Source organism: Chiloscyllium punctatum, chromosome 44 (assembly GCF_047496795.1).
Source record: "Chiloscyllium punctatum isolate Juve2018m chromosome 44, sChiPun1.3, whole genome shotgun sequence".
Classification (NCBI taxonomy): domain Eukaryota; kingdom Metazoa; phylum Chordata; class Chondrichthyes; order Orectolobiformes; family Hemiscylliidae; genus Chiloscyllium; species Chiloscyllium punctatum.
The window spans coordinates 13,335,225-13,362,564 of record NC_092782.1 but is presented as its reverse complement, the minus strand read 5'-3'; the positions used below and the strand labels follow the sequence as shown (position 1 = coordinate 13,362,564).

The following is a 27,340-nucleotide window of genomic DNA, read 5'->3' as shown; positions in this document are numbered from 1 at the left end:
TCTTTCAGTGACGTGCATTTGCCAAATTCCAGTTTCAGACCTTTTCATTATTCTGAACAAAGTCTTCTCACAAAATGGATTGCACAAATATTGCAGTTGGCACGAGGTTGGGTACAGTGCAGGTCTTGGTGGTCAATACACTTCTGTTTGCCAGGATTTTATGCTGACACATTTTAACTGCAGTCAGAATAATGAAAACATCATTGTTTACTTTGGTCTGCCGCTGTAAATTAATGCTTATTCTAGTATGATTTAAATCTCCAGGGGAGTGCATCACAGAATTCAGAGAATTACTTAACTGAATTTCTTCCCAAGCAAATTGTTGCATTGACATGTGGAAAGCATTGATATTCACCCTTTGCACATCTGAATCTGTATACTGGCACAAAGGCCTGATTTTTCACAATATTGGAAGCTACCAGTACTGCCAGATTGCGCTGCTCCTTCATGCAGTCACACATGGAGACAGTCAGGAGGGATCTGTCCAGTATATTGGGCGAGAGCCTGCTGTGCGGCACGCCGAGACATCAGTGTATCTCCTATAGCACGTGCCAGTTGCCAGTGCGGCAAACATACTGCATGTTTATTCAACCAAAGGGTTATCTTGGAAACTTGCTGGGGGTTTGTCCTCAGTCCAGTCAAGTGGGGGCGCTGTCGATGAGGGGGTCTTGGTAACATCAGCCATGAGTACATTCTGCACACAGTCTGGGTCATGACCTTGGCCAGTCAGCCACTTGAGCTGCTCACAGCCGGGGATGTGTCTGACTACAGTCTGAGGTGTGAGTAACTTTCAGTTCTGAAGGGACAACATGAGTGTTTGGGAGTTTTGTGTCTAGAGGGAGCTGTAAAGACAGTAGTCAGTGGCCTGCTTATTCATATCGAGGAGTTGCTCGTTGAAGCCGGTCAGAAGTCTGGAGCATATACAGTCCTGGGGAGGGGGAGGGGCGTTGGGGGGGGAGGGGGGGGGAGGGGGTGGTGGTCTATTTGTTGTTCATGGAACAGCCTGTACGGACGGTGAGTAAAATCACTGCCAAAAGGGATGGCAAAGTCAAGGAGCTGCATGGAGGGGAATCAGGGGCATTTGTGGAGATAAGGACGGTGATTGGGAAAATCTCAAGATGTTCGAAGGGGGAGGTGGAAAAGCATCAGAGGCAGGGGTTGGGGAATTCGTGACCATCATTATGACCTCCATGCAGAGGAACGGGTTGGTCATCATTAACATTTAATGTCAGGGGTCAGGAGGCAGTGAGGACAGTTGGAGGCAAAGTTCAATGTTGTGGGTCTACCCATGGGGTGGTGAAGGTGACAATGAGCTGTCTGGGTAGTGTGGGGTTAAAGTGAACATGGAGTCTCGAGTTGCGGGAGACGGGTGCATACTTTGGCAGCGCTCAGTGCTAACGGTGTCCACTGCCATCACTTGCCTTTCTCTGGATGTGAATTGAAATTAGGAAATGACTGGGGTAATGCCTGCAGTGAACAGAGTTTGCCAGTTCAGTGGGTGAAAGCGTGGGATCCATGTATAAAGGACAGTGGGATGGTGAAGGGGCAAATCCATGAAGGAGACAGTTGAAAACTCCAGCTACATAGAATTTGAGATCAAATCAAAGTCTATTTGCAATGTATGCAAGGTGATGGGACCTGGATAGAGTAGACCATTGTGGACTGTACATTAGTTGCTGGTCATGATGCCAGCATTTGGTTTGTGAGGGCAACCTGCAGCTGTATTCATTTTACTTGGTTACTTTTGTGGTCAGTAAATAAAAACTCATGTTGGAATTGCTTGCCTCTGCGTGCTGTTCCTCTGCTGGTCCCTGACTTACTCCAATTCTCTGTGGGTGCTGGGGACAGAGTCTCAGTGACCTCGCGCAGGTGCTTAGAAGGAATGGATAAGCAGTGCGACTGGGTGTGTACACAGCTCCAAAAGTCAGAGACTGTGCGAGGAATGTCAGTCATGTTGGATATCTGCCATGAGCACTTTATGGCTGCTGTGCTGTTACAAAGAAAAGAGCAAGGGACAAAGAAAACTACAGCATGAGGACAGGCCCTTCGGCCCTCCAAGCCTGCACCGATACAGAACCTCTATCTAAACCTGTCACCTATTTACACTGCCAATGGTGGGCACTGTCAGACCGTCAGTGCTTGCCCGAGTGCACCGTAACCTTTCAAAGATGGCAAAAGCATATCAGATATCTGGGTGACTGACGAGTAGGATGAAGAATGGAATTAGTCATGAGGGATGCTATAGGAATGTGGCAGGTACTTAATGAAGTCGGTTTCGTCAGGTATAGCAAAATAATCAGCTAGACCACACGGCATAAAACTCTCCAAAAAAGCTCAATGCAACTCGAACTTTGCCAAAAAAAGCGTAGGATTCAGCCCATGGTGTTTGGATAATGAACCAAGAGTGAAATGGTGCATCTGTCAACCTCTGCCTCTGGTGTTCCATAGGCAAGACAGAAGCCAACCCAGGCTACCATCTACTGGAAAGGTGCTGCAACGATTGGATGGTGACTGCTTTCACGTTAGACATTTAAAGATGGTCCCTCTCAGATGGATGTAAAAGATTCCATGATACTATTTCAAAGAAGCGCAGGGGAAATTATTCCAATGTCCCGGCCAATCTTTAACCCTCAACCCATATCACTAAATTAGAATATCTGAGCAATATCTCATAGCTGTTTGCCAGAGCTTGCTGTGTGCAAATTGGCTGCCTATTTCCAGTGTCATAAGTCAAACAAAAAGTACTGAATTGCTTGCAATGCTTTGAGTTTGTGAAAGGTGCTCTGTAAGATTGTTATGTAAAGGGCAATAATGGGCCTGAAATCAAAGTTCTAAACCAGTTGACAGGTGATTTTTAATAAGATCGGATATGATTTTCCCAGAATGGACTGGGAACAGATACTCTCAGGTAACTCTGTCTCAGAACAATGAAATGCATTCAAGAAGGAAATATGGATAGCACAGGCTGGCATGGTGACTCAGTGGTTAGCACTGCTGCCTCAGAGCGCCAGGGACCTGGGGTCAATTCCACCCTCAGGTGACTGTCTATGTGGAGTTTGCACGTTCTCCCTGTGTCTGTGCGGGTTTGCTCTGGATGCTCTGATTTCCTCCCACAATCCAAAGATGTGCATGTTAGATGGATTGGCCATGCTAAATTGACCATAGTGTCCAGGGATGTGCAAGCTAGGTGGATTAGCCATGAGAAGTGCAATGTTTTATGATAGGGATCTGGATCTTGAATGGGATGCTCTTTGGAGGGTCAATGTGGACTCGATGTGCTGAATGGCCTGCTCCATACTGTGTGGATTTTATGAACATGGTCCAATTGAGGAAAAAGTGTGGGACCATCAAATCCTGTGATATTAAGGGATATACAGCATTGTTCAAAGAGGAAACAGAGAGGGTTAGGCAGACACCGAGGATTCAAAACAGCAGAATGCCCTGGAGGAATAAAGAATTTTTATGAAGCATATCAGACATTTGGGTGAGTGGCGAGTTGTACCAGGAATGGAATTAGTCATGATTGATGCTTTGGGATGTGGGAGGTAATTAATGAAGTCGGTTTGGTCAGGTATAGCAAAATAATTAGCTAGACCACATGGAATAAAACTCTCCAAAAAAAACTCAATGCAACTCAAACTTTGCCAAAAAAAGCATAGGATTCAGCCCATGGTGCCTGGATAATGAACCAAGACTGAAATGGTGCATCTGTCAACCTCTACCTCTGGTGATCCATCGGCAAGACAGAAGCCAACCCAGGCTACCATCTACTGGAAAGGTGAACTGAAGGAGATTAGGAGAATCAAAAAGGAACAAGAAAGGAAAATGGCTGGAAAAGTAAAGGAAACTCCAATGTTTTACAGGTAAATTAAGGGTGACAAGGAAAGATTAGGGTTCATGAAGGATTACAGTGGGTAATTCATGTGTGGAGCCACATGATGTACTGGGTTCTAAGTGAATACTTTGTGTTGATATTCACTAGTGAAAGGTACAATATAAGTTTAAAAATCAGGGAGAATGTCTGTCGTACAATTAAAGGAATTAGAATACACGAGAGAAGGTTCTGAGTGGTCTAGCAGACTTCAAGGTAGATAAATCTCCAGGCCCAGATAAAATGTATCCCAGGTTGTTGACTGAGGTAAGGAAGGAAATAGCAGAGGTGCTAGCAAATGGTTTCAATTCCTCCATGAAAACAGATCCTCCATGGCAACCATGTTTCCTAACTAAACTAGCCCCACATTTTTACACTTGGCTCATATCCCTCTAAACCTTTCCTATTCATGAACTTATTCAAATGTCTTTTAAACATTGTAACTGTACTTGCATCCACTATTTTCTCTGGCAGTTCATTCCACAATCACTTTCTGTGTAAAAATGTTGCCCTTCATGTCCTTTTTAAACCTTTCACCTCTCATGTTAAAAATGTGTTTTCTAGTTTTTACCATCCTTACCCTAGGGAAAAGACCTTTCCTATTCACTCTATCCATGTCCCTCATGATTTTATAAACTCAATAAGGTCACCTCTCAACCTCCTATGCTCAGTGAAAAAAGAACCAATCTTTACAGTCTATTTTTATATCTCAAACCCTCCATTCGCAGAAACATCCTGGTAAACCTTTTCTGAACCCTTTCCAGTTTAATAATATCCTTCCTGTAACAGGACAACCAGATCGTACACAGTACTCCAGAAGAGGCCTCACCAACATCCTCTACAATCTCAACATGACATCCCAACCCCTATACTCAAAGGTATGAGCAATGAAGACAAGCATTGGTAAGCCACAGCTATGGGATTGTGTGCAGTTCTGGAATCCAAATTCCAGGAGGGATGTGATAGCACTGGAGAGGGTACAAAGGGGATTTACCAGGATGTTGCCTGGACTGCAGAGTTTCATTTAAGAAGAGAGAAGGGTTGTTTTCCTTGGAGCAGAGGAGATTGAGAGCGGACAATGATTGAAATGTATAAAATTACGAGGGTCATTGGCTAAACAGGAAAAACCTTTCCCCTCATTGGACAGAACAATGTCCATGGGTTAGATTTAACGTAAGGGGGCAGAAGGTTTAGAGGTGATGTGGGAAAATACTTTTATTCCCCAGCGGATGGTGAGAATCTAGAACTCGAAGTAGAAACTCTCATAATATTGAAGAAGTATTTAAATGTGCACTTATGGTGCCAAGGCATACAAGGCTATAGGACAAGTTCTAGAAAATGGTTTGTTTTTGACTGACAAGGCAAGATGGGCTGAAGGGCCTTTTTCTGTGTTGTAGATCTCTATGGCTCTCCAAGTCTATAAATGCAAGTCTTCTCTTTGTTAACATTATTCCCACCTGCTCCACACCAGAATGGCAAAGATGGTCATTCAGCCATCTTTGGGAGCATAAGAATTAGGAGTAGGCCATCTGACCTATCAAGCCTAGGTCACTATTTAATAAAATAAAGGCTGATCTTTTTGTAGACACAGCTCCACTTACCCACCAACTCACTGAAAACTTTAATTTCCTTTACTGTTTAAAAATCTCTCTATCTTTGCCCTCAAAACAGTCAATGAGGCAGCCTCAATTGCTTCACTGGGTAGGGAATTCCACAGATTCACAACCTTTTGGGTGAAGAAATTCCTCCTCAGCTTAGACCTCAATCTGCTCCCCCTTATTTTGAGGCTATGCCCCTAGTTCTAGTTTCATCCTGATGTGGTGGTGCTGTTGTTGGACGGGGGGTGGACAAGGTCAGAAGTCAGAAGACATCAGGTTATAGTCCAACAGCTGTACCTCAAATCACAGGCTTTCGGAGCGCTGCCCCTTCATCACCGGAACACCAGGGCCCTGTGAAGAACCATGGATCATAGGGAGACTGCTCTGCATGTCACCTGACGAAGGGGCAGTGCTCTGAAAGCTTGTGATTTCAAATAAACATGTTGGACTATAACCTGGTGTCGTGTGATTTCTGACCTAGTTTCACCTACCAGTGGAAACAACAAGGCATACCAAATTGTCATCTCGGAGTTCAGATGGTCGATTCCCATTGGAGCTCATGATTGTCTGAATTGGATAAGAATGATCTAATCACCAATAGCTTATTGATGTTTAATCTGCTGGTAATGAGAAAGAGATGGCTAGCTCTTGAGACTGTTTGCATCTGGATCAGCTGGTAATTAACATGCTGCAGCTGGAGTCTGTAATAATCACTCACAATGGCAGTGGCCAAAGGGATAATGTTTCTCAGCAATGGTTAGAAGAGATTTTCTTCTTCATATACATTATGACATTTATAATTTCAACTGTGACACCATTAAAGTAGCTGATGGTGCTAGTATTCATAAGACCGTAAGACATAGGAGTGGAAGTAAGGCCATTTGGCCCATTGAGGCCACTCTGCCATTTAATCATGGCTGATGGGCATTTCAATGCCATATACCCGCACTGTCCCTGTAGCCGTTAATTCCTTGCAAAATCAAGAATTTATCAATCTCTGCCTTGAAGACATTTAATGTCTCAGCCTCCAATGTGCTCTATGGCAATGAATTTCACAGGCCCACCACTCTCTGGCTGAGGAAATGTCTCATTTCCGTTCTCTGCTCACCCTTATTATTGTTACCCCGGCAGAATTCTCAATTCCACTCCAACCCCTCAACACATATTCCAGGCTAATATTATCATGCAGGATTCCTCAAACTGGGGCTCTTGGCTCACAGTTGGGTCACCAGTAAATATATTTTGGTTGTAAGCTAAGGTGTAGTATTGGCTGTTATGGAGCTGCAAGGTCCCTTTATGTAGACGATAATAAGACATTGGAGCAGAAATTAGGCCATTCAGCCCATCAAGTGTGCTCTGCCATTCAATCATGGCTGATAGGATTTTCAAACCCATTTTCCTGCTTTCTCCCTGTAATCTTTGATCGCCTCGGCAATCAAGAACTTATCTATCACTGTTTTAAATACACTTAGTGACCTGGCCTCCACAGCCTTCTGTGAAAATGAATTCCATAGATTCACCACTCTCTGGCTGAAGAAGTTTCTCATTATCTCTGTTCTAAAAAAGGTCTTCCCTTTACTCTAAGTCTGTGTGCCCTTTGAGCCTAGTCCCTCCTGTCAATAGAAACATCTCCCAACATCCTTCGGTATTGTGCCCCCCCTCAGAACCTCCCCTCATCCTTCTAAACTCCATTGAGTATAGTCCCTGAGTCCTGAAATCTTCCTCATATGTTAAGCGTTTCATTCTCATGGGATCATTCTCATGAACATCCTCTGGACACGCTCCAGGGCCGATGCATCCTTCCTGAGGTATTGCAGATTTTCTAATAATTGCATGATTAACCTGCTCAATCTTGGAGGTTACCCACTGCTTTTAAAAATTTATGCAGGTGCTTCCTATTTCAAACATCCAGTGGATCAAACAGCTTTGCCCTCTGATCTCTTACTGTTCTCTCAACCCTTGCTTCCCATTCTCACAGGAATCTCTGAGGTGTTGGCAACTTTTGAACACCGAAATGGGGTGACAATGTGAAAAGGTTTTTTATTCTCATGCAATATTGACAGAGTACTTCAGTCATGAAATGGCAATCCTTTAGACAAACCATTCTTATTGACTTGCTTAGATGGATAAAGAAGACAGCATTTGAAGAAGAGAGGAGCATTCTCTCTGGGTACTGTCCAATAATTTATTATAGCTTCCCTATTAATCTTTGTTGGGTAAAACTTGTGGAAGGTCATCTAACAAACTTGCGATGATGTCACGGAGTGTACACACCATTGAGTGTATATAGCACAGTGTGGGCAATGTTAAAATACAACTACACAACAATACATTAGATTGAAAGAGCATATGGGCATGAACACACAAAGAGAATAGATTTGTCCCTATTATAACTGTAAGATCAGATCCTTGTGTATCTATATGATTGCCACCCACAGAAATATATACTTTGAAGGTTTTTTTGAAGTCTAAGTCCAAAGACATTGCCTTCTCAACCAATCTGTCTTGAAGCCAAACTGATAGTGGGCATAAAACCACGTAATAAAAGACTCCCTCCTTTGAGTTCCATGATCTTGCTGTTTTAAATTGGCTCCACATTTATCTATATTGCAACAATGCATGATATTCCAAAGCACTTCTTTGTCGATGTTTTGAAGTCGTAAAAGGCAGAACTTCATTGCTTGATTACACCAATTTACAGAATTAAAAACTTAAAGGCTTGTGCAAAATAACGCATAATACTTGCAACATCATTTTCTGATACAGTCACATCATTGTAGAGTTTAGTGCGATGCATAACATTAGTGGTCCTCATGGGATGTGCTACTGCTGTGAAATTGTAATTGTTTCAAGAGCACCGGGAAACAGTAGTATAGAATTGCATTGTCTGTTCATGCCCTTCTCTAATGAAGTAAGTTAGATTTCTGCAGCTGGCTATTTATTGACAAGGAGCTCTCTGCTCACTAACCTCCAACATTCAGTGAGATTCCTAATGTTGGCCATCTGGATAGCCAGCTGTCCTGTATGGTTAGCTGCTTTGCATCCTTTTCACAGTGTGATCTTGAAAGCTGCAGCTCAGCGGTAGCACAGTCACCTCTGAGTTCAAACGTCTTGAGTTCAAGACACTCTGGAGAATTGAGCAGAAACTCGAGACTAACCCTCCATTGAAGGAATGCTATACTGTCAGCTGAGGCTGCCTTTTAGCTGAGATGTGTTAAAGCAAGCCGTATCCGCCCTCTCAGGAGAATATCAACATCCCAGAACACATTCTGCCTGAGGAGCAAGGGAAATTCACACCATTGTCCTGCTCAGTGTTTTTTTATCCTTCAATCAACATCACCTAGGTCAAATGACCTATGTAAGGATATTGCTGTGTGTACAGCTTTTGTGCAAGTTGCTGCTACATTTCCAAAAGTAATATCGTGGCTATGTTTGAAAAATTCCCTTTATTGGCTGTAAAGATATTTGGGAGAACTAAGGGTTGTGAAACATGGTTTGTCTTTCTTTCTTTTCTCTGACCCTTTTCCCATGTACTTAGTTGATTTAGGATAATGATTATATTTTCCACTCCACTTATTAAATTGCATACTCTCCACTCAGAGTCGTCTATGCACGTGTGAAACAAAGATAAAGGCTCAATAACTGTTAAAAATGTGTACACTTAGCTATAATTTGGTAGAATCAGTACATTAGATCATCAGTTAATAGAGGTCTCAGTGCTTACACTTAACTGGCTAATTTCCCAATTGTCTGTATATATATATTGTCACACTACCTGCACTCACATGTATGTCCTATGTCACAAATGACATCTTCTTATTGTTCATCTATCCAGGCAGTTCAGTGTTCTGTAAATTTCAATCAGATGTCCCCTCATCCTTCTCAACTCCATTGAGTATTGCCTCAGAGTCTTCAAGCATATTAAGCCTTTCATTCCTGGGATCATTCTCATGAATGTCCTCATTTGTGTCAGAGTCATAGAGCAAGGTTGAGAGGTTTCTATACAGCATAGAAACAGACCCTTTGGTCCAAACAGTCCTTGCTGAACACAATCCCAAACTAAACTAGTCCACCTAACATGCTCCTGACCCGTAACCCTCCAAACCTTTCCTATTCATGCCCTTATCCAAATGTCTTTTCAATGCTGTAATTGTACCCACATCCATCACTTCATCAGGACGTTCATTCCACACGCTGACCACCCTCTGTGTAAAGTATTTGCTCTCTTGTCTTTTTAAAATCTTTCTCCTTAAAATGTGCCACTTTGTCTTGAAATCCCCCATTCTATGGAAAAGACAACTACCATTAACTTTATCTATACCCCCCATTATTTTATAAAGTTCTAACAAATCACCTCTCAATCTCCCACACTCCAGTGAAAACCTCCCACCCTAACCATCCTTTCTTTAAAAGTCAAACTTTCCCTCCCCAGTTGCATCTTGATAAGTCTCTTCTGAACCCCCTCCAGCTTAATAACGTCCCTCCTATAACTGTGCGACCAGAACTGTTAACAGAAGAGGCCTCACCAATGTTCTGTACAACCTCAGTATGATTTCCCAACTCCAATACTCAAAGGACTAAGCAATGAAGGCAATTGTGCTAAATGCCTTTCTAACCACCCTGTCTATATGTGACGCAAACCTCAAAATGTAACTCAGTTGGAAACATCTGAATTTTCTCCCTTAAACTCCCACTCCAAAACTATTTGCTACAGGTTTATTCATTTACAGGCCAACTTGTGTCACAGCTGAGAGCTAAAGTGAGATTTCCAATCATCCATAACTACATAGAGAAATAAAAAGGACAGAATAATCATCAATAAATTAGGCTCATGACATTATCAGGGTTCAAAGATTAAACGTGTTTAGTGTTTGTTCATTGTGAGGAAGGGATATTCTTCAATCCTGCCACTTTGCTACAATGACAACTTTGATTTATATAGCACTTTTTGTGTAATAAATCATCCCAAAGGGCCGCACAGGAGTATTATGAAATAAAGAGTGACACCATGCCATACTAGGTCTCATGACCCAAGGCTTTATCTAAGAAGAAACTTTTTAAAAGTGTCTTTAAGAAAGAAAGGGAGCTCGGGAGCTGTATAAAAGATATCCCAGCACTTAAACCCCAGGCAACAGTAGCATTTCCACCAATGATGAAGTATTTTAATATGGTAAATAGTTTTAGGTTCTGTAGTTGGCAGTCACTGTGAGATCGGTCAATGCTGAACAAGTTGTTAAGTTTGAAGTAATTTTTGTGAAAGAGTGTGTGAGCAGATCTGACCTGCTCTTGAGTAACTGCTAACCGAGAGCATATGAGGCATCAGATTAATGACAGTAATTAGGGCCACGATTGATTTTGCAAGCCCTTTTTGGAACAATTTTAATGCCTTTACATTGTTTCATAGAACATAGAACATAGAACATTACAGCATAGTACAGGCCCTTCGGCCCTCAATGTTGCGCCGACCTGTGAAATTAATCTGATGCCCATCTAACCTACACAGTTCCATTATTATCCATATGTATGTTCAATGCTCATTTAAATGCCCTTAAAGTTGGCAAGTCTACTACTGTTGCAGGCAGGCCGTTCCACACACTTACTACTTGCTGAGTGAAGAAACTATCCCTGATATCAGTCCTAAATCTATCACCCCTCAATTTAAAACTATGTCCCCTCATGTTAGCCTTCACCATTCGAGGAAAAAAGCTGTCCACCCTATCTAACCCTCTGATTATCTTATACGTCTCGATTAAGTCACCTCTCAACCTTCTTCTCTCCGAATGAAAACAGCTTCAGTTCCTTCAGCCTTTCCTTGTAAGACCTTCCTTACATACCAGGCAAATTCCTCGTAAATCTCCTCGTAAACAACCCTATCAACATAGGTGGCAACTTTCAGGGATATATGTGCCTGGACACCAAGATCTCTGTTCATCCACACTTCCAAGAATGTTACCATTAGCCCAGTCCCCTGCATTCCTACTATTTCTTCCAAAGTGAACTAACTCACACTTTTCCACATTAAACTCCATTTGCCACTCCTTAGCCAAGTTCTGCATCTTATCTATGTCCCTTTGTAACCCATAGCATCCTTCAGCACTATCTACAACTCTGCCTACCTTAATGTCCTCCGCAAATTTATAAACCCATTCTTCTACACCTACATCCAAATCATTTATAAAAATGACAAATAACAGTGGTCCCAAACAGATCATTGTGGCACACGACTGGTTACTGAGATCTTTTCAGCTAGCCAATTTCTGATCCAAACCGCTAAATCACCTTCAATCATGAAACTCTGTACTTTGTGCAATAACCTACTATGTGGAACCTTATCAAATGCCTTACTGAAGTCCACATACACCACATCAACTGCTTTACCTTCATCCACCTGTTTTGTCACCTTCTCGAAGAACTCAATAACGTTAGTGAGGCACGATCTACCCTTCATAAACCCGTGCTGACTTCCTCTAATCGATTTATTCCTTTCCAGATGATTATAAATCCTATCTCATAACCTTTACCAACATCTTACCCATAACTGAAGTAAGGCTCACTGGTCTATAATTACCAGGGTTGTCCTGGCTCCCCGTCTTAGACAAGGGAACAATATTTGCTATCCTTCAGTCTTCTGGCACTACCCCTGTCGACAATGATGACATAAAGATCAAAGCCAAAGGCTCTGCAATCTCTTTTCTGGCTTCCCAGAGAATCTGAGGATAAATCCCGTCTGGCCCAGGATTTTATCTATTTTCAGATTTTCCAAAATGGCTAAAACCTCCTCTTTGTCAACCTCAATCCCATCTAATCCAGTAGCCTGTATCTCTGTATTCTCACTAACATTGCCCTTTTCCAATGTGAATACTGATGAAAAGTATTCATTAAGCGCTTCCCCTATGTCCTCAGATTCCACACACAACTTCCCACTACTATCTTTGATTGGCCCTAATCTTTCTCTAGTCATTCTTCTATTCCTGATATACCTATAGAAGGCCTTAGGGTTTTCCTTGATCCTATCTGCCAACAACTTCTCATGTTCCCTTCTGGCTCTTCTTAGCCTTCTCTTTAGATCTTTACTAGCTAACTTATAACTCTCCAACCCCCTATCTGAGGCGCATCCTCACATAAGCTTTCTTCTTCTTCATGACAAGAGCTTCAACTTCTTTAGTAAACCATGGCTCCCTCTCTCAATAACTACCTCCCTGCCTGATAAATAAATACTTATCAAGTGCCCGCAGTAGCTGTTCCTTGAATGAGCTCCACATTTCAAATGTGTCCATCCCCTGCAGTTTCCTTCCCCATCGTATGCATCCTAAATAGTCATAGAGTCATGGATATGTACAGCACTGAAACAGACCCTTCAGTCCAACCCATCCATGTCGACCAGATATCCCAACCCAATCTGGTCCCACCTGTCAGCACCTGGCCCATATCCCTCCAAACCCTTCCTATTCATATACCCATCCAAATGCCTCTTAAATGTTGCAATTATATCAGCTTCCACCACTTCCTCTGGCAGTTCCATACACGTACCACCCTCTGTGTGAAAAAATTGCCCCATAGTCTCTTCCATATCTTTCCCCTCTCACCCTAAACCTATGCCCTCTAGTTCTGGACTCCCCCACCCCAGGGAAAAGACTTTGCCTGTTTACACTATCCATGCCCCTTATAATTTTGTAAACCTCTGCCTTTCCCCCAGTTATACCTCTTTTCCTGCAGTATATACCTATCCCTGCCCATTGCTATTGTCGACATAACCAAATTGTGGTCACTATCGCCAGACTGCTCACCTACCTCCAAATCTAACTCCTGGCCGGTTAATTCCCCAGTACCAAATCCAATATGGCATTGCCCGTTGTTGGCCTGTCTACATACTATGTCAGAAAACCCTCCTGCACATATTGAACAAAAACTGATCCATCTAAACTACATGAACTATATTATTTCCAGTCAATATTTGGAAAGTTAAAGTCCCCCATAACAACAACCCTGTTAATCTCGCTCCGATTGAGAACCATCTTTGCTATCCTTTCCTCTACATCCCTGGAACAATTCAGAGGCCTATAGAAAACTCCTAACAGGGTGACCTCTCCTTTCCTGTTTCTAACCTCAGCCCAAACTACCTCAGTGGATGAGTTCTCAAATGTTCTCTCAGCTGCTGTAATACTACCCTTGATTAACAATGCCACATCCCTCCCTCTTTTACCATCATCTGTTGTCTCACTGAAACATCTAAATCCCAGAATCTGCAACAACCATTCCTGTTCCTCCTCTAGCCATGTCTCTGAAATGGCCACAACATCAAAATCCCAGGTACCAACCCATGCTGCAAGTTCACCCACCATATTCCGGATGCTCCTGGCATTGAAGTACACACATTTCAAACCAACATCCTGATTGCCGGTGCCACCTTGTCACACTGTGAACCTATCCCTGACCCCACTAACCTCAACCTCCTGTACACTGGAACTACAATTCAGGATCCCAGCCCCTGCTGCATTAGTTTAAACCCCCCCCGAAGAGCTTTAGCAAATATCTCCCCCCGGGATATTGGTACCCCTCTGGTTCAGGTAAAGACCATCCTGTTTGTAAAGGTCCCAACTTCCCCAGAAAGAGCTCCAATTATCGAAGAATCCAAAGCCCTCCCTCCTGCACCATCCCTGCAGCCACGTGTTCAGCTTCACTCTCTCCCTCTTCCTCGCTTCATTAGCACGTGGCATGGGCAATAAACCAGAGAGATCAATTCTATTTGTTCTCGCTCTAAGCTTCCATCCTGTCTCCCTGAACTTAAGCCTTAGATCCCCACCTTTCTTCCTACCTTTGTCGTTGGTGCCTATGTGGACCATGACTTGGGGCTGTTCCTTCTCTGCCTCAAGGATCCCAAAAACACGATCAGCGACATCACGAACCCTGGCACCTGGGAGGCAACACACCAATCGTGAGTCTCTCTCGTCCCTGCAGAACCTCCTATCTGTCCTCATAACTGTGGAGTCTCCAATGACTAAAGCTCTGTTCCTCTTTCCCCTTCCCCTCTAAGCAGCAGGGAGAGACTGTATGCCAGAGACCTGTGTCCCATTGCTTACCCCTGGTAAGTCGTCCCCCACACAGCATCCAAAATGGTATACTTGATATTGAGGGGAACCACCACAGAGGATCCCTATGCTGCCTGCCGGTTCCCTTTCCTACCCCTGACGGTAACCCATCTACCTTCTTCACGTGGCTGTGGAGTAACTACCTACCTGTAACTCCTCTCAATAACCCCCTCTGCCTTCTGAATTTCCAAAGTTCATCCCGCTCCAGCTCCAGTTCCCTAAAAGGGTTCTTGAGGAGCTGGTGTTGGGTGCACTTCCCACAAATGAAGTCAGCAGAGACAAGATAGGTGACCCTTACCTCCCACATACTGCAGGAGGAACATTCAACTGCCCAACTGCCCAAGTATGAAACTGCATGACTTCTCCGACAGTCTCCTGCTCGACGCTCCCACACTTCCTGCTGCTGGAACAACAATGTTTCTTTGAGATTCAGCTCCACCACATGCGTCCTGTGCTCAAATACATGGAAAATGGATTAAAATAATCATGGTTTGAGTAGAAATGGTGATTCAGTTTCCAAAGTATATACAGACAGTTCTTAACTCATTTAACAATGGAATTGATGTGTACATCACTGTTTAGTAGGAACACAAATTTCAAGGTGGATGCACTAGTGCAGTGCTGAGGGTGTGCTGTATTGCCAGCAGTTCTGTCTTTCAGATGAAACATCAACCTAGGTCTCCAGCTGCCTGCTCTGACAGAGGTAAATAATACTCAATCAAAGAAGACCAAGAAGGGCTATCCCCAGTTTTGTGGCCAATGTTTATCCTTCAATAAATGTCATCGTTTTGTCTTTACAATACTGTTGTTTATCTGGAGGTCAGAGTCTGGGAATACTGCAGTGAGTAACTCACCTCCTGACTCCCCAGAGCTTGTTCAACATCTACTTTGCATCGGTATTCATCAAGGGGAGGGACTTGACAGATGTTGAGGTTAGGGATAGATTTTTGAGTACTTAGGCCAAGTCGGAATAAGGAGGGAGGAAGTGTTGGGTATTCTAAAGGTATTAAGGTGGACAGGCCCCCAGGTTCGGATGGGATCTATCCCAGGTTACTGAGTGAAGCGAGAGAGGAAATAGCTGGGGGCTTTGACAGATATCTTTGCAGCATCCTTGAACACAGGTGAGGTCCCAGAGGACTGGAGAATCGCTAATGTTGTACCCTTGTTTGAGGAGAGTAGCAGGGTAGTCCAAGTAATTATAGAACAGGGGGCCTGACGTCAGTGGTAGGAAAGCTACTGGAGAAGAATCTGAGGGTTAGGATATATTCCCATATGGAAGAAAATGGGCTTATCAGTAATAGACAGCATGGTTTTGTGCAGGGAAGGTCATGTCTTATCAACTTAATAGAATTCTTTTAGGAGGTAACAAAATTGATGAGGGAAGAGCTGTAGATGTCATATACAAGGACTTTAGTATCGTGTTTGATTGTGTTCCCTATGGTAGGCTGATGGAGAAGGTGAAGGAACATGGGGTACACGGTGTTCTAGCTGGATGGATAGAGAACTGTTTGGGGAACAGGAGACAGAGAGTAGTAGTTGGAAGGGAGTTTCTCAAAATGGAGACCTGTGACCAGTAGTGTTCCACAGGGATCCATGCCGGGACCACTGTTGTTTGTGATATACATAAATGATTTGTAGGAAAGTATAGGTTGCCTCATTAGCAAGTTTGCAGATGACACTAAGATTGGTGGAGTAGCAGATAGTGAAGGGACTGTCAGAGAATACAGCAGAGAAATAGCAGATGGAGTTCAATCCAGGCAAATGCGAGGTGATGCATTTTGGAAGATCATATTCAAGAGAAACCTATACAGTAAATGGAAAAGTCCTAGGGAAACTTGATGTACAAAGTGATCTGGGTGTTCAGGTTCATTGTTCCCTGAAGGTGGCAACACAGGTCAGTAGAGTGGTCAAGAAGGCATACAGCATGCTTTTCTTCATCAGACGGGATATTGAGTACAAGAGTTGGCAGGTCATGTAACAGTTGTATGAGACCTTGGTTTGGCTGCATTTGGAATACAGCGTACAGTTCTGGTCGCCACATTACCAAAAGAATGTGGATGTTTTGGAGAGGGTGCAGAGGTGGTTCACCAGGATGTTGCCTGGTATGGAGGGTGCTAGCTATGAAGAGAGGTTGAGTACATTAGGATTATTTTCATTAGAAAGACGGAAGTTGAGGGGGGACCTGACTGAAGTCTACAAAACCATGAGAGGTATAGACCGGATGGATACCAAGAAGCTTTTTCCCAGAGTGGGAAACTCAATTACTAGGGATCACAAGTTCAAAGTGAGACGAGAAAAGTTTAGGAGAGATATGTATGGAAAGTTCTTCACGCAGAGGGTGGTGGGTACCTGGAGCACGTTGCCAGCGGAGGTGGTAGAGACAGGCACGATAGTGTCATTTAAGATGTATCGAGACAGATTCATGAATGGGTATGGAGCAAAGGAATACAGAGCTTCAGAAAATAGGCTTCAGGTTAAGGTAGAGGATCTGGATTGGCGCAGGCTTGGAGGGCCAAAGGGTCTGTTCCTGTGCTATAATTTTCTTTGCTTTTTTGTTCTTTGTGCAAGGCACAAGTCAGGAATGCGATTGAATACTTCCCATTTGCGAATGGGTGCTCCAACCACACTCAAGAAGCTTGACACCATCCAGGGTAAAGCAGCCCACTTGATTGGCACCACATCCACAAACATCCCCTCCCTCCACCACTGATGCTCAGTAGTAGCAGTTTGTACCATCTACAAGAGTCACTGCAGAAATTTGTCAAAGATCCTTAGACAGCACTTTCTGAACCCATGACCACTTCCATCTAGAAAAACGAGGGCAGTAGATACATGGGAACATCACTTGCTGCAAGTTCCCCACCAAGCCAGTCACCATCCTGACTTGGAATATTTCGTTGTTCCTTCACGGTCGCTGGGTCATAATCCAGGAATTCCCTCCCTGAGGGCATTGTGGATCAACATATCCAGCAAATGGACTGCAGTGGTTCAAGAAGGCAGCTCACCACCACCTTCTCAAGGGCAACTAGGGATGGGCAATAAACGCTGGCCATCCCATAAGTAAATAAAAACAAATCATCTCACTGTATCTTGTTCACTTTTGGTGAGATTCTCACTAGGCAGCAGAAAGTTCCCAGCTGACACTCATAATTGCTTATGGAGTGACCCCACTCCCCACTGCTTGTGAAATTACCAAACTCCTCAATCAAAATAGCCATTTGGAAAACTCAACATGGAAACCAGAATGCATTCTTAGAGGGTTAATTTGCTGCTTGCTTCAAAAGATCACCATGTTAGATACTCGCCACCAACACTCCATGGGCATCAGCCACATCCATAGACATTGGCATCTTACATATGCCAGCCTCCATGAACCATCATGGTACATCTCCAATCCACTTACAGGACACTTCTGCACTTCAATACCATATCTTGGACTGCACTAGTCATTATCCTTTGTACTGCTGCAGCAAGGACACTGTGCTCAGAGACACAGACCCAGCACATGGACTGGACCAGGCTGCATCTCTGGGCTCTTATTGAATAGAATCCCTACAGTGTGGAAACAGACCCTTTGGCCCAACAAGTCCACACTAACCCTCTTAAGAGCTACCCACCCAGACCCATTCCCCTACCCCATATTTGCCCTTGACTAATGTATCTAACCTACATATCCTTGAACACTATGGGCAATTTAACATGGCCAACTTACCTAACCTGCACATCTTTTGGATTGTGGGACGAAACCAGATCACCCAGAAGAAACCTACACAGATATGGGGAGAACGTGCAAACTCCACACAGACAGTCGCCTGAGGCTGGAATCGAACCTGAACCTGGGTCCCTGGCCCTGTGAGGCAGCAGTACTAACCACTGAGCTACTGTGCCGCCAAACAAGTCTACGTTGTATCAAAAATCAACATTCTCAAGCTGCCCTGACTGAGAATACAAAAAACAAAAAAACAAAAAAAATTACAGCACAGGGACAGGCACTTTGGCCCTCCAAGCCTGCGCAGATACAGATCCTCTATCTAAACCTGATCCCTATTTTCTAAGGGTCTTTTCCCTTTTGCTCCCTGCCCATTCATGTATCTGTGTAGATACATCTTAAATAACGCTATCGTTCCCGCCTCTGCCACCTCCACTGGCAACGTTTTCCAGGCACCCACCACCCTCTGTGTAAAGAACTTTCCATGCATATCTCCCTTAAACCTTTCCTGTCTCACTTTGAAGTCATGACTCCAAAGTTAAAACTTATACAACGCCAGGTTATAGTCCAACAGGTTTATTTGGACTCACTAGCTTTCGAAGCACTGCTCCTTCATCAGGTGGTTGTGGAGAATAAGATTGTAAGACACAGAATTTATAGCAAACGTTTACAATGTGATATTACTGAAATTATATATTGAAAAAGACCCGGATTGTTTCTTTCATATGTAAAGAAACTTACATATGAATCGTACATCTGAAAGAAATAATCTGGGTCTTTTTCAATATATAATTTCAGTTACACGTGGTGTTGTGTGATTTTTAACTTTGTACACCCCAGTCCAACACTGGTGTCTCCAAATCATGCCTAGTAATTGAGTTCTGCTTTCTGGGAAAAAGCTTGTCCAGTAAAACAGTCTTCCGGCCTAATCCATGTTGACTCCTAGTCTCCCAACCGCACTGGGCCTTGGCTCCAGACCATGCTAGGCTTCACTTCAGGGTTCTTGAGGCCAGGAATCGCTCTGGAATCACCTTTAGACAGGACTCCCACACAGAGGCCATGCCAGCCTGAGAGACACCGCGCCCAGGCCACTACACTATATGGTCCTGGCCTGATCTCACACTTCATTACAAACAAAGGAATTCCATCTTGGCTCCCAATCTGAAACTGTTAATTTACAACTAAAAACGTCTTGAAACTGACTCCAAGGGACCTGTACAAAGCTGGCTTGTCTCAGAGAATCAGAGAGACAGCTCAGGTTATAATAGCTGAATATTGCGATAGGGTTAAATCTCTTTCAAATCTGAAGCTGCTCAAGGCAGTGCCACAAGAGAACCACCAATATATTACTCAGCTCCCTGAAAATGTGAGCAAATGCTGAATTTCCATTTTTAAAAAGTCAGGAAGTAAATAGATTGGTGAAAGTGAGTATAAAACTATCAGATTTTCATAGCCAATCCTGTTCTCACACGTCGTTCTGGAAGAACCACACCTTTTGTACCTGATCTACATTGTACCTGACTCCGGTTCCACACAATGCAGTTGACCTTTAGCTCCCCACAGAAGTGATGTTGCAACAACAACAATTTACATTGGTATTGTTCCTTTATATGCAGTAAAACGTCCCATGCAGCTTCGCCTGACAGAATTGGACCCTAAGCCATGTGACGAGATACAGCTTGTTCTGCTATAGCGTGTGTTTTGTTAACATGAATTCACTGGAATGCGAGTGACAAACTGCGGACCCTGTTTCTAAAGCATGATCTTTTAAGTCGTGTGTTGGGGCTGTTCCATCACCAACACTTCAAGTGCTGTTTCTAAGGCATGATTTTTCTATAACGTGAGGCTGCACAAGAACACAACTATCGTGTCATTGAAGAGCTACTTGTCAAACAGGACTAAACCTCAGTCAAAGACATAGGTTTCAGGAGTGTCTTGGCTGAGACAGAGAGCTTTCATGATCGAGGGAATACAAAGGAGATTGGCGCCTTTCTAGGTTCAAGGTATGGACTGCAAAGTCAGAGCGAAGAATGTGAAAGATGCTGAAGATGCCAGAACTGGCTCAAAGGTAGAAGACAGAGGGTGGTGGCAGAGAGTTGTTTTTCAGACTGGAGGCCTGTGACCAGTGGAGTACCACAAGGATCGGTGCTGGGTCCTCTACGTTTTGTCATTTACATAAATGTTTTGGATGTGAGCATAAGAGGAACAGTTAGTAAGTTTGCAGATGACACCAAAATTGGAGGTGTAGTGGACAGTGAAGAGGGTTACCTCAGATTACAACAGGATCTGGACCAGATGGGCCAATAGGCTGAGAAGTGGCAGATGGAGTTTAATTCAGATAATTGTGAGGTGCTGCATTTTGGAAAAGCAAATCTTAGCAGGGCTTATACACTTAGTGGTCAGGTCCTGGGGAGTGTTGCTGAACAAAGAGACCTTGGAGTGCAGGTTCATAGCTCCTTGGAGATGGAGTTGCAGGTAGATAGGATTAGATTACTTACAGTGTGGAAACAGGCCCTTCGGCCCAACAAGTCCACACTGCCCCGCCGAAGCGTAACCCACCCTTACCCCTACATCTACATCTACCCCTTACCTAACACTACAGGCAATTTAGCATGGCCAATTCACCTGACCTGCACATCTTTGGAGTGTGGGAGGAAACCGGAGCACCCAGAGGAAACCCACGCAGACACGGGGAGAACGTGCAAACTCCACACAGTCAGTCGCCTGAGGCGGGAATTGAACCCGGGTCTCTGGTGCTGTGAGGCAGCAGTGCTAACCACCGTGCCACCGTGCCGCCCACGGATAGTGAAGAAAGCGTTGCTATGCTTTTCTTTATTGGTCAGAGTATTGAATACAGGAGTTGGGAGGTCATGTTGTGGCTGTACAGGACATTGGTTAGGCCACTGTTGGAATATTGCGTGCAATTCTGGTCTCCTTCCTATCAGAAAGATGTTGTGAAACTTGAAAGGGTTCAGAAAAGATTTACAAGGATGTTGCCAGGCTTGGAGGATTTGAGCTACAGGGAGGGGCTGAACAGGCTGGGGCTGTTTTCCCTGGAGCGTCAGAGGCTGAGGGGTGACCTTATAGAAGTTTACAAAATTATGAGGGGTATGGATAGGATAAACAGACAAAGTCTTTTCCCTGGGGTCAGGGAGTCCAGAACTAGTGTGCATAGGTTTAGGGTGAGAAGGGAAAGATATCAAAGAGACTTAAGGGACAACTTTTTCACACACAGGGTGGTGCGTGTATGGAATGAGTTGCCAGAGGATGTGGTGGAGGCTGGTACAATTGCAACATTTAAAAGATATCTGGATGGGTATATGAATGGGAAGGGTTTGGAGGGATATGGGCCGGGTGCTGGCAGGTGGGACTAGATTGGTTTGGGATATCTGGTCGGCATGGACGGGTTGGATCGAAGGGTCTGTTTCCATGCTGTACAACTCGATGACTCTACGACTCTATGACCCTGTTAGAGTAGGGCAATAAATACCAGCCTTGCCAGCAACACCCACAACATGCGAATGAATTTTGAAGGAAAATCCAGTGCCACTGAAAACCCTTTATATTTTGACAGGAATGGCGACTGCCTTCCAAACTTGCGCAGTGCATCGAATGACCCTTAGATTTATTGCCACGCAGATTTATTGCCAAATAGGTAATTTGCAAAGGTCAAGGTGACATGCTCAAACCGCATCAGTCTATTTACTTTATCAGTGCAGGCGCTGACGTCAGTGGCTCACATGACCTGAAACAGTTTCACAGTGTGGTTTAAATGCCAGCAACATGACGAGATATGCATGTTCCCCACTCATCAATCACAGCCACAGGAAACAGACTCTACTGATTCCAAACAAAGTTTTAACTGAGTTCAGTCTCTTGGGAGATTCATTCAAATTGTCAGTGTTTTATTGAGGACCTAATAGTCTCCTCAGGGCAATGCAGCACACACAGAGGGTTGACAAACAGTTGCCTCTTTTCAAAAATGAAATGAAATAGACCTTTGAGAACAAGGACTCCGTTTAAATGATTGGATGCAGAACATAGGGCAGAGGCCAAAGTTCAAAGGTGACCGCTCAACTTTACAATGAAAATGATACATCCTTCCTCACAATGTATACTCTTTAAAACACAAGTATTTGTTGTCCCAAGTGTTCAGGTCGTCATCTGAATAAACAGTGCACAGCAATTCCCTCGTTTCTGCTAAAATGGACATTCCAGAATTCTTTTCGTTTGACACAAAGGGCTGGGGAAAAGGATCTTCTCAATGGAAGCATTGTTATTCTTAATTGGGAGCGATTTCATCTGGAAAGTTACAAAATCAGATGTTTAAAGGAAAGCAAACCACAATTTTTTTTAAAATCAAAGCACAAAGTCTACTTTGGTAAAAATATAACAATAAGCAGCTATCACACAAGCAAAGGCAGTAGCATTGTGGTGACATCAGTGGACTTAGTAGTTTACTGTGAGTGTTCTGGGGTGATGGATTCAAATCCTGCTAATGGCACTTGAGCTTTTTTAAAAAAATAATGCTAGTCTAACGGTAACCATTGCCAATTGCCATGAAAACCCATTTGTTTCACTGGTGGCCTTTGGGGAAGTGAAGACTGCCATCTTTATGTGGTTTGGCCTAACCAACATGAATGAAACAAAAAGAGCCTTTTTTTAAACAGTTCGATAGACCCTCTACATAATATGAAGTTAAAAGGTAAACAGCAAGAGCAGCAAATTATAGGATTTCTGTCCAAATGCAGCCTGCAACATAGACTTATAGTCAAGGGATAGGGCCTTCTCTCTGTTTGAACTGGGAAGCTGATACACCACAGAAATGGCTGACCAGGGTGATCGTTAACAATTCAGAGAGGGGCCAACATCTTCATGGATCTGGAGTGGAGCAACCTCCTGTTTCCCTCATCTCACCAAAGGAGATCATGCAGTGGAAATTCGTACATCTCCCTAGATCAATGCCATTGGGGCTTAGTAAGGTCAGTGCAGAACCGCATGTCAGAATCTTCCCTGGGTCTCCAGAGGTCCCAGTTGCATTGAAGAATCAATTCCTGGGGTATTTTCTGAACTGAAATGAATTAGTTCTTTTTTGCCACATGTACTTGAATGCATTCGAGTAGCACCTTTCTTGATCCTGGGCTATCCCAAAGTGCTTGACAGCCAATTATGTACTTTGAAAAGATCACTTGCTTTCATAAAGTAGGATAATGCAGCAGCCAATTTGTGCATAGCAAGACTCCACAGTGAAAAGTTCACAAGTTGTCCCTTCTGGCACCACCTTAGGTACAAGGTAACTAGATACAGATTTTTTAATACCCATTCTTATGAAGAGCTGCAGAAGCTGTGTATTGATGTTAGAGGCAGGGCTGAAGCAATTGTAAGAGATTCAGGGTCTGGTCTGAACTTCATTGTCTACCAAAGATGGTCAACTAATACACCCTTCTCAGTCTCCAAACTTTTAGGTCTGAAGTAGACAGCAATTTACTTAATAATGTTGTAATATGTGAAGGGAAGTGGACAGTGGGGAGTGTCCCTGTCCTTGAGCCACAAGGTTTTGCATTCAAGTCCAATTCAGACTTGATGGCCAAGGAAGGTCTGATCATAATATAGGGGAGAAAGTGAGGACTGCAGATGCTGGAGTATCAGAGCTGAAAATGTGTTGCTGGAAAAGCGCAGTAGGTCAGGCAGCATCCAAGGAACAGGAGAATCGACGTTTCGGGCATGAGCCCTTCTTCAGGAATGAGGAAAGTGTGTCCAGCAGGCTAAGATAAAAGGTAGGGAGGAGAGACTTGGGGGAGGGGCGTTGGGAATGCGATAGGTGGAGGGAGGTCAAGGTGAGGGTGATAGGCCGGAGTGGGGTGGGGGCAGAGAGGTCAGGAAGAAGATTGCAGGTTAGGAAGGCGGTGCTGAGTTCGAGGGATTTGACTGAGACAAGGTGGGGGGGGGGGGGGATGGAAATGAGGAAACTGGAGAAATCTGAGTTCATCCCTTGTGGTTGGAGGGTTCCCAGGCAGAAGATGAGGCGCTCTTCCTCCAACCGTCCACACCCCCCACCAACCCACGCTCCAGTCCCGGCACCTTCCCCTGCAACCACAAGAAATGCAAAACTTGCACCCACACCTCCTCCCTTACTTCCCTCCAAGGCCCCAAGGGACACTTCCATATCCACCACAAATTCACCTGCACCTCCACACACATCATCTATTGCATCCGCTGCACCCGATGTGGCCTCCTCTATATTGGGGAGACAGGCCGCCTACTTGCGGAACGTTTCGGAGAACACCTCTGGGACACCCGGACCAACCAACCCAACCACCCCGTAGCCCAACACTTCAACTCCCCCTCCCACTCCACCAAGGACATGCAGGTCCTTGGACTCCTCTATCGCCCGACCATGGCAACACGATGGTTGGAGGAAGTGCGCCTCATCTTCCGCCTGGGAACCCTCCAACCACAAGGGATGAACTCAGATTTCTCCAGTTTCCTCATTTCCCTCCCCCCCCCCCCACCCCCCCCCCACCTTGTCTCAGTCAAATCCCTCGAACTCAGCACCACCTTCCTAACCTGCAATCTTCTTCCTGACCTCTCCGCCCCCACCCTACTCCGGCCTATCACCCTCACCTTGACCTCCCTCCACCTATCGCATTCCCAACGCCCCTCCCCCAAGTCACTACTCCCTACCTTTTATCTTAGCCTGCTGGACACACTTTCCTCATTCCTGAAGAAGGGCTTATGCCCGAAACGTCAATTCTCCTGTTCCTTGGATGCTGCCTGACCTGCTGCGCTTTTCCAGCAACACATTTTCAGCTCTGATCCTAATATAGTCAAACAGATGAAGTATCGCTTTGTAAATCCTTGCAACAATCACCGGTTTTGAGAGAGATTCCTAATCAGTTGTAACAGAAAGTAAATTGAAGCCTCTATCATTGCTACCCATAACACTGTGAAATGAAATCTCATGCTACATAGTAAGTCTACAGTTATGCAGCACAAAAACAGATCCTCAGTCCAACTCCATGCTAACCAGATATCCTAAATCGATCTAGTCCCATTTGCAAACATTTGGCCCATATCCCTCTTAATCCTTCTTACTTATTTACTCAGAGAAGCCTTTTAAATGTTGGAATTGTACCCACCTCCACCACTTCTTCTGGCAGCTCATTCCATACGTACACAACCCTCTACATGAAAAGATTGCCATCAGGTTCCTGTTAATTCTTTCCCCTCTCACCTTAAATCCATGGCCTCAAGTTCTGGACTTGCCCCACCCTGGGAAGCAGGGCTATTCACCCTATCCATGCCCTTTAAGGTTAATAAATCTCTATAAGGTATGAGGAAAATTTAGTTTTAAAGGACCCCAATATTCAAGTGTCCCCACTTTTGGTTCTTGACCAACTGTTTCCTTTATTCTCCACCACTATTAATGTTGTTGAAATTCTCTTTCTCCCAGCATTGAAACTATGCTATCAACCCTTGGCTCATCTTGAACGAGTTCACATCTAAGCATTCAATCCACTCTTACACTAAGTTTTCCAACACGTTATATTAAAAAAAAGTCTTGAGCCCTTCTTGACCCTGGGATACCCCAAAGTTTTTGACAGCCTTTGTAAAGATTAGTTACTTTCATAAAGTGGGATATACGCAGCATTCTATTTGTCCGTAGCAAGACCCCACAATTAGCACCATAACTGACCGATTTATGATGCTGTTTGATACTGGTGTGGACATTGAGAAGAACAGTCAGCCCCCACTCTGGGAGGGCAGACATGGCCTTGCTCTGATCTGTCAGCTGAGATTAAGTGATTAAATATCCTGGCAGATGGATTGAATGCCTACTTTGCAATGCGAGGACAGGAGTATTCCCACTTGACACAGGCTGGCCTCAGTTATCTCCTGTTTACGTGACCTGCCTTCATGAAATCTCAGCACACGGGAATATGGGAAAAAAACAGGTTGAGCGTTCCCATGCCAACCTCACTTGCTGGAATGTAGGGTTTTTCACCTTTATAATCATGGTAACAGTAATTCCAGTTGGTTCCAAGCTCTATAAAATTGTGATGGGGCAATTTTTTTATTCCTGAAAGTTTAGATGGATGTTATACTGTAATTTAACAACAGCGCATTAAGGTAAGTTTGATCATGAGATTACAGTTTAAATTGTAACCATGATTTCTTTATTCATGTGAGACCATGGTGAGTTGGATGGGCTTGGTGCTAAGATATTTATTCCCCCAGTATAGACCTGTCCTTGGAGTATTTGATGGGGCAGTGTAGAAGGAACTTTACTTTTAGTTGAAAAAACGCAGTGGAAATTTAACTTTTACATGTGAAAAAAATGTAGAGAAGCTTTCCTTTCAATTTAAAGGAATAAAAGGAGTTTTACTTTCAGTTTAAGGGGATACTTTATTCTGTATCAACCAAATGCTGTTACCTGTCCTGGGAGTGTTTGATGGGGACAATGTTGAGGCATCATTACTTTCATTTTAAAAGTGAGTTTAGAACTTAAGCCATTCACTGTGATTCAGTTATTTAGATTCAGGACCAAGATTATCTGAAAGTGGAGTCATAGGTAGACAGAGCAGTGAAGAAGGGTTTTGGTACACTGGCCTTCATCAGTCAGGCCACTGAGTATAGAAGTTGGGAAGTTATGTTGCAGTTATACAGGACATTGGTGAGGCCACACTCGGAGGATTGTGTTCAGTTTTGGTCACCTTACTTTAGGAACGGTGTTATTAAACTGCAAAGAGTGCAGAAGAAATTCACAAGGCTGTTGCCAGGACTCAACAATCTGACTTATAGCCAGAGGTTGGACAAGCTAGGACTTTTTTCTTTAGAGCAGAGGGGACTGAGGGGTGGTAAGGTGGTTCAGTGGTTAGTACTGCTACCTAATAGCAGCAGGGACCTGGGTTCGATTCTACCTTTGGGTGGTTGTGTGGAGTTTGTTCTTGGAATTGCTTTCAATTTACCCCTGTGCTCCACTGATGAATCTTCACCAAGCAATTAAATCCTGATGAAAGGCAAATTATTGAATGCAATCTTAGTTAGTAAAAGCAGGCCTGTTTTTGTTGAA

The 27,340-nt window shown here is 43.9% G+C and overlaps 1 long non-coding RNA gene across 1 annotated transcript in view; it reads right to left on the bottom strand.

The window, feature by feature from the left end:
- Nucleotides 1-14,975, bottom strand: part of LOC140466634 (uncharacterized) — a 28,056-nt gene extending 13,081 nt beyond the window's left edge. The window contains exon 1 of the long non-coding RNA XR_011955239.1: nt 14,857-14,975. This is a non-coding gene — a long non-coding RNA (uncharacterized lncRNA). The remainder of the gene's footprint in view (nt 1-14,856) is intronic.
- Between the last annotated feature and the right edge of the window lie 12,365 nt (nt 14,976-27,340).